At 42.5% G+C, this 17,500-nt stretch overlaps 1 protein-coding gene and 1 long non-coding RNA gene across 4 annotated transcripts in view; one reads left to right on the top strand and one right to left on the bottom strand.

Moving 5' to 3' along the window:
• Positions 1-17,500, top strand: part of plekhg4 (pleckstrin homology domain containing, family G (with RhoGef domain) member 4) — an 80,215-nt gene that overhangs the window by 11,818 nt on the left and 50,897 nt on the right. The gene's annotated exons all lie outside the window — the stretch shown is intronic.
• LOC116035380 overlaps positions 11,305-17,500 on the bottom strand; it is a 6,829-nt gene continuing 633 nt past the window's right edge. The window contains exons 2-3 of the long non-coding RNA XR_004101345.2: positions 16,071-16,074; positions 11,305-11,320 (exon numbers count right to left, since the gene is read on the bottom strand). This is a non-coding gene — a long non-coding RNA (uncharacterized LOC116035380). The remainder of the gene's footprint in view (positions 11,321-16,070; positions 16,075-17,500) is intronic.

Genomic DNA, 17,500 nt, shown 5'->3' on the forward strand with positions numbered 1-17,500 from the left:
TGCAGAGTAACGTCTGCAGAGCGGATGCTCCAACAAAAGGCTTCCACTGTAATCAGAGAAACACTGGGCAGAGAGCAGCGTAGTGGAGATCTGCTCTATAGGCACCATGGCATCATGACTATCGTAAACATACACGCCCACTTTCTTAAGGCAACTCAGTATGAAAGCAGAGGTAGACAATGGGCGCAGAGATGTCTCTATGCATTTTTAAATCAACAGAGCTCTTTAGTTAAGTTAAGTTAACCCTGAAGTATGAAAGCGAACAAAGACAGGAGGAGAATGACTCTCACCAGGAGTGGTTGAATGAGTCAGAGGAGGCCTCAGACAAGGAATGAAGGGAGGCAGCTCTGCTGGCACTGCACGTTACTGGGCCTTCACGCACTGGAGGCTGTGAATACACACAGAGAAAAACAAATATTATTTGCTGCAGGTGGAGACGGTTAAAGAGACATTCAGCGGCAAAATCTGCTCCGCCAGCGGTCCGCGTACGTTCCACGTGCAGCGTAGCCCAACAGTACGTGGAACTTGCCTTGGTGATCGGTTCATACATACACTAACAAACGTATTAAACATTAATATGATATAAACAATACAGAAACAAATCTATGCAAAATAGCTGTTTTGCATCAGTCTGAACTTGGAAAAACTGCAAAATATAACACTTCTTAAAGCTGTTTCATGCTTCCTGCATTCAGAGTGTGTGTGTGCGCGTGTGTGTGTGTGTGTGTGTGTGCGCGTGTGTGTGCGTGTGCGTGCGTGCGTGTATTTGGCGTTATGTTATTCAGTAAAAAAAAAAAAATGCAATTTACAAGTCTGTGTCTCTTTGTAGTCATGTTGTGTCTCTTTTTGGTCCTTTGTGTTTCCTTTGGGGTTGTTTTGTGTCATTTTGGACCGTTACTATCTCCATATCTGTCTCTACAACGTTGGACAAGCAAGAGCAGATTATAAATACATACACAACAAACTGGCTGAAAACTGGCCAAAAACTGGCCGAAAACTGACTGTAAACTGACTGAAAACTGGCCGAAAACTGGCCGAAAACTGGCTGAAAACTGGCCGAAAACTGACTGAAAACTGACTGTAAACTGGCCGAAAACTGGCCGAAAACTGACTGAAAACTGGCCGAAAACTGGCTGAAAACTGACTGAAAAATGACTGAAAACTGACTGAAAACAGGCCGAAAACTGACTGTAAACTAGCTGAAAACTGGCTGAAAACTGGCCGAAAACTGACTGAAAACTAGCTGAAAACTGGCTGAAAACTGGCCGAAAACTGACTGAGAAATGGCTGAAAACTGACTGAAAACAGGCCGAAAACTGACTGTAAACAGGCCGAAAACTGACTGTAAACTGGCTGAAATCTGACTGTAAACTGACTGAAAACTGACTGTAAACTGGCTGAAAACTGACTGAAAACTGACTGTAAACTGGCTGAAATCTGACTGTAAACTGACTGTAAACTGACTGAAAACTGGCTGAAAACTGGCTGAAAACAGGCCGAAAACTGACTGTAAACTGACTGAGAAATGGCTGAAAACAGGCCGAAAACTGACTGTAAACTGACTGAGAAATGACTGAAAACTAACTGAAAACAGGCCGAAAACTGACTGTAAACTGACTGAGAAATGGCTGAAAACTGGCTGAAAACTGACTGAGAAATGGCTGAAAACTAACTGAAAACAGGCCGAAAACTGACTGTAAACTGACTGAGAAATGGCTGAAAACTGGCTGAAAACTGACTGTAAACTGGCTGTAAACTGACTGTAAACTGACTGAGAAATGGCTGAAAACTGGCTGAAAACAGGCCGAAAACTGACTGTAAACTGGCCGAAAACTGGCTGAAAACTGACTGAAAACTGACTGTAAACTGACTGAGAAATGGCTGAAAACAGGCCGAAAACTGACTGTAAACTGGCCGAAAACTGGCTGAAAACTGACTGAAAACTGACTGTAAACTGGCTGAAAACTGACTGTAAACTGACTGTAAACTGGCTGAAAACTGACTGTAAACTGGCCGAAAACTGGCTGAAAACTGACTGAAAACTGACTGTAAACTGGCTGAAAACTGACTGTAAACTGGCCGAAAACTGGCTGAAAACTGACTGAAAACTGACTGTAATCTGACTGTAAATTGGCTGTAAACTGACAACACAAATCCAGTCTGGGCCCATGTATCAGGAAAGAATTGAATTGGGACAAAACCATATGGTCCCAGCCTTGCAAAGCACAGTGTGAAGATCCTTTAAATACTTGTGTGTGGATGTGTCCTGACAGCACTGGTATCTGTAGTATTCCTGTGTAATGTTTGTAGTGTTTTTGTTATTCAGTAAAAAAAAAAAAAATGCAATTTACAAGTCTGTGTCTCTTTGTAGTCATGTTGTGTCTCTTTTTGGTCCTTTGTGTTTCCTTTGGGGTTGTTTTGTGTCATTTTGGACCGTTACTATCTCCATATCTGTCTCTACAATGTTGGACAAGCAAGAGCAGATTATAAATACATACACAACAAACTGGCTGAAAACTGGCCAAAAACTGGCCGAAAACTGACTGTAAACTGACTGAAAACTGGCTCAAAACTGGCCGAAAACTGGCTGAAAACTGGCCGAAAACTGACTGAAAACTGACTGTAAACTGGCCGAAAACTGGCCGAAAACTGACTGAAAACTGGCCGAAAACTGGCTGAAAACTGACTGAAAAATGACTGAAAACTGACTGAAAACAGGCCGAAAACTGACTGAGAAATGGCTGAAAACTGGCTGAAAACTGACTGTAAACTGACTGAGAAATGGCTGAAAACTGGCTGAAAACTGACTGTAAACTGGCCGAAAACTGGCTGAAAACTGACTGAAAACAGGCCGAAAACTGACTGTAAACAGGCCGAAAACTGACTGTAAACTGGCTGAAATCTGACTGTAAACTGACTGAAAACTGACTGTAAACTGGCTGAAAACTGACTGAAAACTGACTGTAAATTGACTGTAAACTGACTGAAAACTGGCTGAAAACTGGCTGAAAACAGGCCGAAAACTGACTGTAAACTGACTGAGAAATGGCTGAAAACTGGCTGAAAACAGGCCGAAAACTGACTGTAAACTGACTGTAAACTGGCCGAAAACTGACTGAAAACTGGCCGAAAACTGGCTGAAAACTGACTGAAAACAGGCCGAAAACTGACTGTAAACTAGCTGAAAACTGGCTGAAAACTGGCCGAAAACTGACTGAAAACTAGCTGAAAACTGGCTGAAAACTGGCTGAAAACTGGCCGAAAACTGACTGAAAACTGACTGAAAACAGGCCGAAAACTGACTGAGAAATGGCTGAAAACTGGCTGAAAACTGGCTGAAAACTGACTGTAAACTGACTGAGAAATGGCTGAAAACTGGCTGAAAACTGACTGTAAACTGGCCGAAAACTGACTGAAAACAGGCCGAAAACTGACTGTAAACAGGCCGAAAACTGACTGTAAACTGGCTGAAAACTGACTGTAAACTGGCCGAAAACTGGCTGAAAACTGACTGTAAACTGACTGAGAAATGGCTGAAAACTGGCTGAAAACAGGCCGAAAACTGACTGTAAACTGGCCGAAAACTGGCTGAAAACTGACTGAAAACTGACTGTAAACTGGCTGAAAACTGACTGTAAACTGACTGAGAAATGGCTGAAAACTGGCTGAAAACAGGCCGAAAACTGACTGTAAACTGGCCGAAAACTGGCTGAAAACTGACTGAAAACTGACTGTAAACTGGCTGAAAACTGACTGTAAACTGGCCGAAAACTGGCTGAAAACTGACTGTAAACTGACTGAGAAATGGCTGAAAACTGGCTGAAAACAGGCCGAAAACTGACTGTAAACTGGCCGAAAACTGGCTGAAAACTGACTGTAAACTGGCTGAAAACTGACTGTAAACTGACTGAGAAATGGCTGAAAACTGACTGTAAACTGGCCGAAAACTGGCTGAAAACTGACTGTAAACTGGCTGAAAACTGACTGTAAACTGGCCGAAAACTGGCTGAAAACTGACTGTAATCTGACTGTAAATTGGCTGTAAACTGACAACACAAATCCAGTCTGGGCCCATGTATCAGGAAAGAATTGAATTGGGACAAAACCATATGGTCCCAGCCTTGCAAAGCACAGTGTGAAGATCCTTTAAATACTTGTGTGTGGATGTGTCCTGACAGCACTGGTATCTGTAGTATTCCTGTGTAATGTTTCCCGCCCGGAGCTCCTTACGCTGTACGTAATTGGCTCTCATTCCTGCTGGTTAATCTCTGAGTGAGATAAGATCCGACAGATGGATCTTTGATCCCTGAGAGGACGTCTCTCTGTGTCTTTAAAACAAGCCGCAGCACGTTACGGTCCAGAGGAACAAACGGGCTGATTCATTACCACAGGATGACGTAAGAATCAGATGGAAAACTGATTGGAGCTTTTCACACAGGACTCCTCTTACCTGGGAACTGCTCCTGTAAATATATATATATATATATATATATATATATATATATATATATATATATATATATATATATATATATATATATATATATATATTAACTTCAGTTAGGCTTTTGCGTTTAAAAAGGAACATCTTCTCCTATGTTTCCCCCTCTCATTCCCCCTGCTCTGGTGTTTCCCCCTCTCATTCCCCCTGCTCTGGCGTTTCCCCCTCTCATTCCCCCTGCTCTGGTGTTTCCCCCCCTGCTCTGTTTCCCCCTCTCATTCCCCCTGCTCTGGCGTTCCCCCCCTCTCATTCCCCCTGCTCTGGTGTTCCCCCCCCTCTCATTCCCCCTGCTCTGGCGTTCCCCCCTCTCATTCCCCCTGCTCTGGTGTTTCCCCCTCTCATTCCCCCTGCTCTGGTGTTTCCCCCTCTCATTCCCCCTGCTCTGGCGTTTCCCCCTCTCATTCCCCCTGCTCTGGTGTTTCCCCCCCTGCTCTGGTGTTTCCCCCTCTCATTCCCCCTGCTCTGGCGTTTCCCCCTCTCATTCCCCCTGCTATGGCGTTCCACCCTTTCATTCCCCCTGCTCTGGTGTCCCCCCTGTCATTCCCCCTGCTCTGGTGTTCCCCCCTCTCATTCTCCCTGCTCTGTTAGCTGTCTCTGTGACATGGACTGTTTGTACCCAGATGATCATTTGCTTAGACAGGGAACCATTTAGCTCCAAATGTGACTTTAAATACATGCAAACATCCCAGGAGCAACAAGCAGTCAGGAGGACATTAACCCTTTCACTCTCACAATCAGAGAAGGCTTTACGGCCACAACAACTTACACTCATGTGGAATATGCCTTTGTGAATGATGCATACCTAAACAAACAAACATATTAAACATTAAAATAAACCGTAAATACAGAAACAAGTATACTGAACAAAATTATAAACGCAGCACTTTTGTTTTTGCCCCCATTTTTCATGAGCTGAACTCAAGGATCTGAGACTTTTTCTACGTACACAAAAGGCCTATTTCTCTCAAATATTGTTCCCTAATCTGTCTAAATCTAAATCTGTGTTAGTGAGCACGAGATAATCCATCCACCTCACAGGTGTAGCATCTCAAGATGCTGATTAGACAGCATGATTACTGCACAGGTGTGACTTAGGCTGGACACTATAAAAGGCCACTCTATCAGTATCTGGTGTTAGAGTTCATCTCTCTCTCTCACAAAGTCCACCGGCCAAGCATCTTTTTCATCGGCCAAATTATTAAATTGCGTTTTCTTTGTAACATCACAAAACCTTCTGGTTGGAGTTGTAAATCCTGCTGGTTTATCCTCCGTCTTCATCGTGCTTTCTGTTGGAAGGCTGGCTGCCAAAAATCTCCACATACTTAATTAATTAGTGTTGGCTGGTATTCCAAAACTGGCTAAAGACTGACAGATATCTGACTGTAAACTGACTGTAATGTGACTGTAAACTGACTGTAATGTGACTGTAAACTGACTGTAATCTGACTGTAAACTGACTGTATAACTGACTGTATAACCGACTGTAATCTGACTGTAAACTGACTGTATAACTGACTGTAATCTGACTGTAAACTGACTGTAAACTGACTGTAATCTGACTGTAAACTGACTGTAATCTGACTGTATAACTGACTGTAATCTGACTGTAATCTGACTGTATAACTGACTGTAATCTGACTGTATAACTGACTGTAATCTGACTGTAATCTGACTGTATAACTGACTGTAATCTGACTGTAATCTGACTGTAATCTGACTGTATAACTGACTGTAATCTGACTGTAAACTGACTGTATAACTGACTGTAATCTGACTGTATAACTGACTGTAATCTGACTGTATAACTGACTGTATAACTGACTGTATAACTGACTATAACTGACTGTAATCTGACTGTATAACTGACTATAACTGACTGTAATCTGACTGTATAACTGACTGTAATCTGACTGTAATCTGACTGTAAATTGACTGTAATCTGACTGTATAACTGACTGTAATCTGACTGTATAACTGACTGTAATCTGACTGTAAACTGACTGTAAACTGACTGTATAACTGACTGTAAACTGACTGTAATCTGACTGTAATCTGACTGTATAACTGACTGTAATCTGACTGTATAACTGACTGTAATCTGACTGTATAACTGACTGTAATCTGACTGTAAACTGACTGTAATCTGACTGTATAACTGACTGTAATCTGACTGTAATCTGACTGTATAACTGACTGTAAACTGACTGTAAACTGACTGTAATCTGACTGTATAACTGACTGTAATCTGACTGTATAACTGACTGTAATCTGACTGTATAACTGACTGTAATCTGACTGTAAACTGACTGTAAACTGACTGTAATCTGACTGTAATCTGACTGTATAACTGACTGTAATCTGACTGTATAACTGACTGTAATCTGACTGTAAACTGACTGTAATCTGACTGTAAACTGACTGTAATCTGACTGTAAACTGACTGTATAACTGACTGTATAACCGACTGTAATCTGACTGTAAACTGACTGTATAACTGACTGTATAACTGACTGTAATCTGACTGTAAACTGACTGTAAACTGACTCTAATCTGACTGTAAACTGACTGTAATCTGACTGTAATCTGACTGTATAACTGACTGTAATCTGACTGTATAACTGACTGTATAACTGACTGTATAACTGACTGCAATCTGACTGTATAACTGACTGTATAACTGACTGTATAACTGACTATAACTGACCGTAATCTGACTGTATAACTGACTGTATAACTGACTGTAATCTGACTGTAATCTGACTCTATAACTGACTGTAATCTGACTCTATAACTGACTGTATAACTGACTACAACTGACTGTAATCTGACTGTAATCTGACTGTATAACTGACTGTAATCTGACTGTATAACTGACTGTAATCTGACTGTAAATTGACTGTAATCTGACTGTATAACTGACTGTATAACTGACTGTAATCTGACTGTAAACTGACTGTAAACTGACTGTATAACTGACTGTAATCTGACTGTAATCTGACTGTATAACTGACTCTAATCTGACTGTATAACTGACTGTAATCTGACTGTATAACTGACTGTAATCTGACTGTAATCTGACTGTAAACTGACTGTAATCTGACTGTATAACTGACTGTAATCTGACTGTAATCTGACTGTATAACTGACTGTAAACTGACTGTAAACTGACTGTAAACTGACTGTATAACTGACTGTATAACTGACTGTAATCTGACTGTATAACTGACTGTAATCTGACTGTATAACTGACTGTATAACTGACTGTAATCTGACTGTAATCTGACTGTATAACTGACTGTAAACTGACTGTAATCTGACTGTATAACTGACTGTAAACTGACTGTAATCTGACTGTATAACTGACTGTATAACTGACTGTAATCTGACTGTATAACTGACTGTAATCTGACTGTATAACTGACTGTAATCTGACTGTATAACTGACTGTATAACTGACTGTAAACTGACTGTAATCTGACTGTAAACTGACTGTAATCTGACTGTAATCTGACTGTATAACTGACTGTAATCTGACTGTAAACTGACTGTAATCTGACTGTATAACTGACTGTATAACTGACTGTAATCTGACTGTATAACTGACTGTAATCTGACTGTATAACTGACTGTATAACTGACTATAACTGACTGTAATCTGACTGTAATCTGACTGTATAACTGACTGTAATCTGACTGTATAACTGACTGTATAACTGACTACATCTGACTGTAAACTGACTGTAATCTGACTGTAATCTGACTGTATAACTGACTGTAATCTGACTGTATAACTGACTGTATAACTGACTGTATAACTGACTATAACTGACTGTAATCTGACTGTATAACTGACTGTATAACTGACTGTAATCTGACTGTAATCTGACTCTATAACTGACTGTAATCTGACTGTAATCTGACTGTATAACTGACTGTAATCTGACTGTATAACTGACTGTAATCTGACTGTAATCTGACTGTAAATTGACTGTAATCTGACTGTATAACTGACTGTAATCTGACTGTAAACTGACTGTAAACTGACTGTAAACTGACTGTAATCTGACTGTAATCTGACTGTAATCTGACTGTATAACTGACTCTAATCTGACTGTATAACTGACTGTAATCTGACTGTAATCTGACTGTAAACTGACTGTAATCTGACTGTATAACTGACTGTAATCTGACTGTAATCTGACTGTATAACTGACTGTAATCTGACTGTAATCTGACTGTATAACTGACTGTAAACTGACTGTAAACTGACTGTAATCTGACTGTATAACTGACTGTAATCTGACTGTATAACTGACTGTAATCTGACTGTAATCTGACTGTAATCTGACTGTATAACTGACTGTAATCTGACTGTATAACTGACTGTAAACTGACTGTAAACTGACTGTAATCTGACTGTATAACTGACTGTATAACTGACTGTATAACTGACTGTATAACTGACTGTATAACTGACTGTAATCTGACTGTAAACTGACTGTAATCTGACTGTAAACTGACTGTAAACTGACTGTAAACTGACTGTAATCTGACTGTATAACTGACTGTAATCTGACTGTATAACTGACTGTATAATTGACTGTATAACTGACTATAACTGACTGTAATCTGACTGTATAACTGACTGTATAACTGACTGTAATCTGACTGTAATCTGACTCTATAACTGACTGTAATCTGACTGTAATCTGACTGTATAACTGACTGTAATCTGACTGTATAACTGACTGTAATCTGACTGTAATCTGACTGTAAATTGACTGTAATCTGACTGTATAACTGACTGTAATCTGACTGTAAACTGACTGTAAACTGACTGTATAACTGACTGTAAACTGACTGTAATCTGACTGTAATCTGACTGTATAACTGACTCTAATCTGACTGTATAACTGACTGTAATCTGACTGTAATCTGACTGTAATCTGACTGTATAACTGACTGTAATCTGACTGTAATCTGACTGTATAACTGACTGTAAACTGACTGTAAACTGACTGTAATCTGACTGTATAACTGACTGTAATCTGACTGTATAACTGACTGTAAACTGACTGTAATCTGACTGTAAACTGACTGTAAACTGACTGTAATCTGACTGTATAACTGACTGTAATCTGACTGTATAACTGACTGTAAACTGACTGTAAACTGACTGTAATCTGACTGTATAACTGACTGTATAACTGACTGTATAACTGACTGTATAACTGACTGTAATCTGACTGTATAACTGACTGTATAACTGACTGTAATCTGACTGTAAACTGACTGTAATCTGACTGTAAACTGACTGTAAACTGACTGTAATCTGACTGTAATCTGACTGTATAACTGACTGTAATCTGACTGTATAACTGACTGTATAATTGACTGTATAACTGACTATAACTGACTGTAATCTGACTGTATAACTGACTGTATAACTGACTGTAATCTGACTGTAATCTGACTCTATAACTGACTGTAATCTGACTGTAATCTGACTGTATAACTGACTGTAATCTGACTGTATAACTGACTGTAATCTGACTGTAATCTGACTGTAAATTGACTGTAATCTGACTGTATAACTGACTGTAATCTGACTGTAAACTGACTGTAAACTGACTGTATAACTGACTGTAAACTGACTGTAATCTGACTGTAATCTGACTGTATAACTGACTCTAATCTGACTGTATAACTGACTGTAATCTGACTGTAATCTGACTGTAATCTGACTGTATAACTGACTGTAATCTGACTGTAATCTGACTGTATAACTGACTGTAAACTGACTGTAAACTGACTGTAATCTGACTGTATAACTGACTGTAATCTGACTGTATAACTGACTGTAAACTGACTGTAATCTGACTGTAAACTGACTGTAAACTGACTGTAATCTGACTGTATAACTGACTGTAATCTGACTGTATAACTGACTGTATAACTGACTATAACTGACTGTAATCTGACTGTATAACTGACTGTATAACTGACTGTAATCTGACTCTATAACTGACTGTAATCTGACTGTAATCTGACTGTATAACTGACTGTAATCTGACTGTATAACTGACTGTAATCTGACTGTAATCTGACTGTAAATTGACTGTAATCTGACTGTATAACTGACTGTAATCTGACTGTAAACTGACTGTAAACTGACTGTAAACTGACTGTAATCTGACTGTAATCTGACTGTATAACTGACTCTAATCTGACTGTATAACTGACTGTAATCTGACTGTATAACTGACTGTAATCTGACTGTAATCTGACTGTAAACTGACTGTATAACTGACTGTAATCTGACTGTAATCTGACTGTAATCTGACTGTATAACTGACTGTAATCTGACTGTAATCTGACTGTATAACTGACTGTAAACTGACTGTAAACTGACTGTAATCTGACTGTATAACTGACTGTAATCTGACTGTATAACTGACTGTAATCTGACTGTAATCTGACTGTAATCTGACTGTATAACTGACTGTAATCTGACTGTAATCTGACTGTATAACTGACTGTAAACTGACTGTAATCTGACTGTATAACTGACTGTATAACTGACTGTATAACTGACTGTAATCTGACTGTATAACTGACTGTATAACTGACTGTAATCTGACTGTATAACTGACTGTAAACTGACTGTATAACTGACTGTATAACTGACTGTAATCTGACTGTATAACTGACTGTATAACTGACTGTAATCTGACTGTAATCTGAAGGGCTCCTAACACTGTCAGCATCTCGTTGGAGCCTCGAGGTTTCAGTCTTTGGGACAGCTGTTGTCTTCTGTCGCTGTGTTCAGTAGTGTGTGTGTGTGTGTGTGTGTGTGTGTGTGTGTGTGTGTGTGTGGGGGGGGGGGTCAGAGGTTGCGTCTCCTGTGCGCCGTGTCACTGTGATTGTTACTAAAAGGGTCATGACCTCAGCTTTTTAGGGAAGCTGTGACCCCTCTTTATGGTGGCTTGTTTAAACACGCGAGGGCCTTTAATCAGATATCATGTCGTCTGTTTTTAGGATGAATATTAATAAGGACGCGTTGTTGCAGAATAGACCAAACCGCCGTGACGCTGACTGCTGACTGTGATCACTTCCTGTTTACAGCTGGCCGTAGAGTTACCTGGAATCAGAAAACTGGTTCATGGCTGTTATCAGGGTCATTATCAGCCGGAACATTTCCTGATATATAAACCCAGAGGGCCACCTATCACCCTAACATGGTCAGACTTATAGTTTCATAATATCACAACTTTTATTCTCTGTCTCTCTCTCTCTCTCTCTCTGTCTCTCTCTCTCTGTCTCTCTCTGTGTCTCTCTCTCTCTCTCTCTGTCTCTCTCCCTCTGTCTCTGTGTCTCTGTCTCTCTCTCTCTGTCTCTGTGTCTCTGTCTCTCTCTGTCTGTCTCTCTCTCTCTGTCTCTCTCTCTCTGTCTCTGTGTCTCTGTCTCTCTCTCTGTCTGTCTCTCTCTCTCTCTGTCTCTCTCTCTCTCTGTCTCTCTCTCTCTGTGTCTCTGTGCCTCTCTGTGTCTCTGTGCGTTAGGAACAGCCGATCAGTCGGACTGACTGCTAGTTTAGGTTCTGTCATGTTCTTTAGTCTGTGGCCCAACAAGTAGATTAGCTCTCCAAGCTAACATTAGCCAAAGTGTTGACACGTGGAAGCATCAAACATGCATTTTAGATGAAGGAGATGAGAGGATATTTGGTTCCTTAGCGCCGTTACATTGAAGTTATTGTAAACAAACACTGTGATTGGCTCTATATACTGGTGTGTGTGTGTGTGTGTGTGTGTGTGTGATTGGCTCTCTACTGGAGTCTATGTGTAGCTTGAGTCCAGACGTGTCCTGTCTGACAGGGACACTGTTATTTGCTGCACCCTGGTCCTCCACACCCAACAGGAACTGGTTCTTCCATCAGCAGCAGCCGTCAGCTGAACGGTTAACTGGATGAATCACAGCCCTCCAGGGAGAGACGCTATTCATTACAACCAGCACAGCCTGAACCCACTGGGTTAGTTAATCTGAAAGGACACACAGACACTGGGACACAGACACAGACACTGGGACACAGACACTGGGACACAGACACAGACACTGGGACACAGACACAGACACTGGGACACAGACACTGGGACACAGACACTGGGACACAGACACAGACACTGGGACACAGACACTGGGACACAGACACAGACACTGGGACACAGACACAGACACTGGGACACAGACACTGGGACACAGACACAGACACTGGGACACAGACACTGGGACACAGACACAGACACTGGGACACAGACACTGGGACACAGACACTGGGACACAGACACTGGACTGTGTTTTCTCCAGAGTCCTGCAGCTCACACATATGAGACGCTGGTTTTCACACACACACACACACACACACACACACACACACACACACACACACACACACACACACACACACACACACACACACACACACACACACACACACACACACACACACACACACACACACACAGACAGACAGACAGACAGACAGACAGACAGACAGACACAGAGACTCACACACACACACGCTGTGATGTTAAAATCAACTGGCCATGAGAATGTGCGGGTCGTATTTTGGCCGTCACCATCTTGGTTTTTAGAATCAGAAGAGAGAGTGTGTGTGTGTGTGTGTGTGTGTGTGTGTGAGAGTGTGTGTGTGTGTGTTCTTCCAACCCACTTCCGATGAAACCCATGAATGTAGCCGTCTAATATTAGCCTAATAATTATAATTATAATAATCCTCCATTTCCGTGCGTTGATGTGCTTTCTCATGCTGAGTAAATATCTTTTCATAGAAAGTGGGGTTTTCGTTCCTAAAAGTGTGTGAAGGATGTGACCTTTGACCTCGTTATAACTCAGAGATCTCAGAGACATGGTGTCTGTTGTGTGTCTGTCTGTGTTGTCAGAGATCTGGTGTCTGTTGTGTGTCTGTCTGTGTTGTCAGAGATCTGGTGTCTGTTGTGTGTCTGTTCCTTCAGTCAGAGAGCAGAGAGCTAACTGGGATTAAACGCTGTATTTCATCACAGGACTCTGGTGTGTGTGTGCAGGATAATGGAGTTATTATTCAGCAGCAGAGTGGGTGGCCTCCCTCTTTCCCCCATGGGAACCTCACTCACCCTGCTTTGATGTGACTCCTCCTCACCCCTCCTCACCCCTACTAACCCTCCCTAAAACAAAGCATGCTGGGAGAAAGGCCCCTTCAGAAAACTGTTGACATCCCATTGTAAAGCCGTCAAACCGGGCCGGTGCTGACTGCTGAAAACACTTCAACAACAAGTTATAAAAACAGTGACTACGCAACATGACCTCGCCTAAACATAAACGCCAACTTTCTTAAGCCAAGTGGCGTGTTATCTGTTTGCTTTTTCAGCTACCCTACGTGGATGTCTACGCTGTATACAGCGGGCGTACACATACACACCACGTGGCCAGATTTGCATACTCTAAATCTGCAACCTGAGGGGAGTGCAGTCTCATTTCATTTCAATAATCAGACATTGTTTGGTGAGTGACATTACTACGTCTGCTCTGCTATCCGAGGCTCTGCTCTGTCTGTCTGTCTGTCTGTCTACCTGTCTGTCTGCCTGTCTGTCTACCTGTCTGCCTGCCTGTCTGTCTGCCTGCCTGTCTCCAACTTTAGCAGCGGCTGGTTTGACCACGGAGATGCGAGCTTGACCGCTGTCTGTTTGAGAGAGAGGAACATTGAAGCTGCTACAGTGTGCTGCTCTGCTGCATCTCAGACTGCTAAGCTACCTGACTACAGGAGACGTTAGCTCACACTGCTAAGCTACCTGACTACAGGAGACGTTAGCTCAGACTGCTAAGCTACCTGACTACAGGAGACGTTAGCTCAGACTGGAGGAGTATATATAGTTGGTGTGGTTGGAGGTCGGATCACGTACCGAGACCCCCTCATCCAGCAGGTCTCGGTGCGCTTGTTTGGTCCGCTTTTGGTGCGCACCTGAGTGTGATTGCTGCGATCTCACCTGCCCAAAGGACCCACACTGAGGGGGAGAACCCACTCTAGAAGTAAAGGAGGCAGGTGTGGAGGCGCCCTCAGACACAGAAACATGGGGAGAATGGTTGATGATGGTTTAGACTCTGGGCCCTATCCTGCACCCGGTGCAGCGCACCGCAAAGCCTACCCAAGTGTCTTTGCTAGTTTAAGACCGACCCAGTTGTCAGTCCAGTGCCCACGTCGTTTAAACAGCAAATCTGTGGCCCATGGGCGTGCTGGTGTTACAGGGAGGTGTGTTCAGGTGCATTCTGGGTGTTCTGGTCTTACAGGGAGGTGTGTTCAGGTGCATTCTGGGTGTGCTGGTCTTACAGGGAGGTGTGTTCAGGTGCATTCTGGGAGTATTGCTATCTTGAGGCAGCAGGAAGTGATGGCGCCATTGACCAACAACAACCTGGTCTAAAGTCAATAACGCAGCATTTCATTGTTATTTTAACAGAGCATTAGTAAAATGCTCCTAGGCTCGTGCACAGCGCACACACACTATGCTTGTTACACACACAGGGACACACAGCAACACACACACACACACACACACACACAGCAGCACACACACATGCAGAAGATTACAAATAAAAATATTACGGTGCAAATCCTCCATCATAACAGCAATGCTGCATGGTCCAAACACGCCTGGCTTTTAAAGGGAATGGGAGATGATCTCTGATTGGCTGATTGCATGTTACGCCCAAAACACCCCTCTGATTAATGAAGACACTAAGTACAACCCTTTAGAACCATGACCCCGGCACACGGACCCTTTTTATCAGCCGTCAAACTAGCAGAAGTGGATTAGGACACGCCCTAAACACACCTGCACCAGACGCTTCACGCCGTGACCTCAGATCATTAAAATAGGGCCTTTCCTCCGACATGGTTTGTGTTTGAGCGTCTGGTCTGAGCCAAGAGAAGACAACAGTTGCAGTATCTGACGGTCAGTCGGTGCAGGACCCCCCCCCCTCCCCCCCCCGCTGTCATCTGATCTGCTGCTAATATTGGCCTCAGCGCTGCATTTACCAGCCAGTTGTTGTGTGAGAATCTGCTCCACTGAGTCACATCCAGAACATTCAGCTGAAGGAGAGCGCTGGAAACTGACGCTGGCTTTCCCATTTTCACCCTGCAGTCAGCAGAGCTGTTAACTTTAGTCAATGCAGAGATGCATCTCTGATAGCAGGCGTCTGTCTGTGTGTGTGTGTGTCTGTGTGTGTGTGTGTGTGTCTGTGTGTGTGTGAGCCGACGTCTCTGGCAGCCCCAGTTACTGCTGAGCGTTGACGCTAGAGATGCACCAATTCCAACTTTCTAGGCCGATTCTGATTTCTGATTTTCTTTGAGTTAGACCAGCTGATACCGATTTTAGCTGATTCTGATTTCATTTTTTCTAACCACTTTACAGCTCACACACATATTTATTTTCTATCTTTTCTTTAATAGAACATGTGTTGAACAGATAATGGATCACTATAAAATAGAACTATATAAATTACTCCTGGTGGGGGACATTCACACACATCTAAAGAGCAATGTTAGAACCATTTCCTTCTTTTCACATCAATATCAACTAAAGAAATGTGATTTAGGTTTTTGGTGTCGTCCCTCCACGCCCTACTTTCTCCTTGCAGGTGTTGCATATTGTAAACTTGTTATCTTCTGCACACACGCTGAAGAATTCCCAAACAGCTGACATGTTGCAGGTTAATTCACCAGGTTCCTACATGTGGAGAATAGCGCCGACACACGGAGGAGAAGTTGAGAGAAAGGAGAAAGAGAGCGTGCCGTGGCGTCCGTGCCGTGGCGTCCGTGTGTGCGTGCGTCCTTGAGAACTGTAACTGGTATAACTTATGTTGTCAGTTAATTGGAGCGTTGACCAGCATGACATCACCATATGTCAGACTGACCTGCAGGTCGCCGGTCATGGCCGAGCACGTGAAAACCGGCCAATTCCGGTCACCGGCCGCTCTATCGGTGCATCTCTAGTTGACGCTGTCAGTAATCTGCCCTGAGGCCCAAATCAGCTGGCCTGTGGTCTGTTTGACGAGGTCCTGCCGTACACGCCGACCACGGAGGACGCTCCGTAAACTCAGGCTGCGTGGCCCAAACACTGCAGGTTTCTGGAGCAAGGAGCTTGTGAAAAATAAGTTGTGCAAAAGAAAACGTGCAACATTTCAAGCTGGTCGTTGCTTTTTATAACTTATTATTTTGGCAGATTTATGATCCATCAGACTTTATTTGTAAAGCACTTCTTATACATATATAATGTAACGCAAAGTACTTCACAAAGTAATAATATGTATGTGTGTGTGTGTGTGTGTGTGTGTGTGTGTCTGTTTTTGTGTGTGTGTGTGTGTGTGTGTGTGTGTGTGTGTGTGTCTCTGTCTGTGTGTATGTCTGTTTTTGTGTGTGTGTGTGTGTGTGTCTGTGTCTCTGTGTGTGTGTGTGTCTGTTTTTGTGTATGTCTGTTTGTGTGTGTGTGTGTGTGTGTCTGTGTCTCTGTGTGTGTGTGTGTGTGTGTGTGTGTGTGTGTGTTTGTGTGTCTGTTTTATGTGTGTGTGTCTGTATGTGTGTGTCTGTTTTTGTGTGTGTGTGTGTCTGTGTGTGTGTGTGTGTGTGTGTGTGTGTCTGTTTTTGTGTGTGTGTGTGTGTCTGTGTGTGTGTGTGTGTGTGTGTGTGTGTGTCTCTGTCTGTGTGTATGTCTGTTTTTGTGTGTGTGTGTGTGTGTGTCTGTGTCTCTGTGTGTGTGTGTGTGTGTGTGTGTGTGTGTCTGTTTTTGTGTGTGTGTGTGTGTGTGTGTGTGTCTGTGTCTGTTTTGTGTGTGTGTGTGTGTGTCTGTTTTTGTGTGTGTGTGTGTGTGTGTGTGTGTCTGTGTCTGTTTTTGTGTGTGTGTGTGTGTGTCTGTGTGTGTGTGTGTGTGTGTGTGTGTGTGTCTGTGTCTGTTTTTG

Source organism: Sander lucioperca, chromosome 3 (genome assembly GCF_008315115.2).
Source record: "Sander lucioperca isolate FBNREF2018 chromosome 3, SLUC_FBN_1.2, whole genome shotgun sequence".
NCBI lineage: Eukaryota > Metazoa > Chordata > Actinopteri > Perciformes > Percidae > Sander > Sander lucioperca.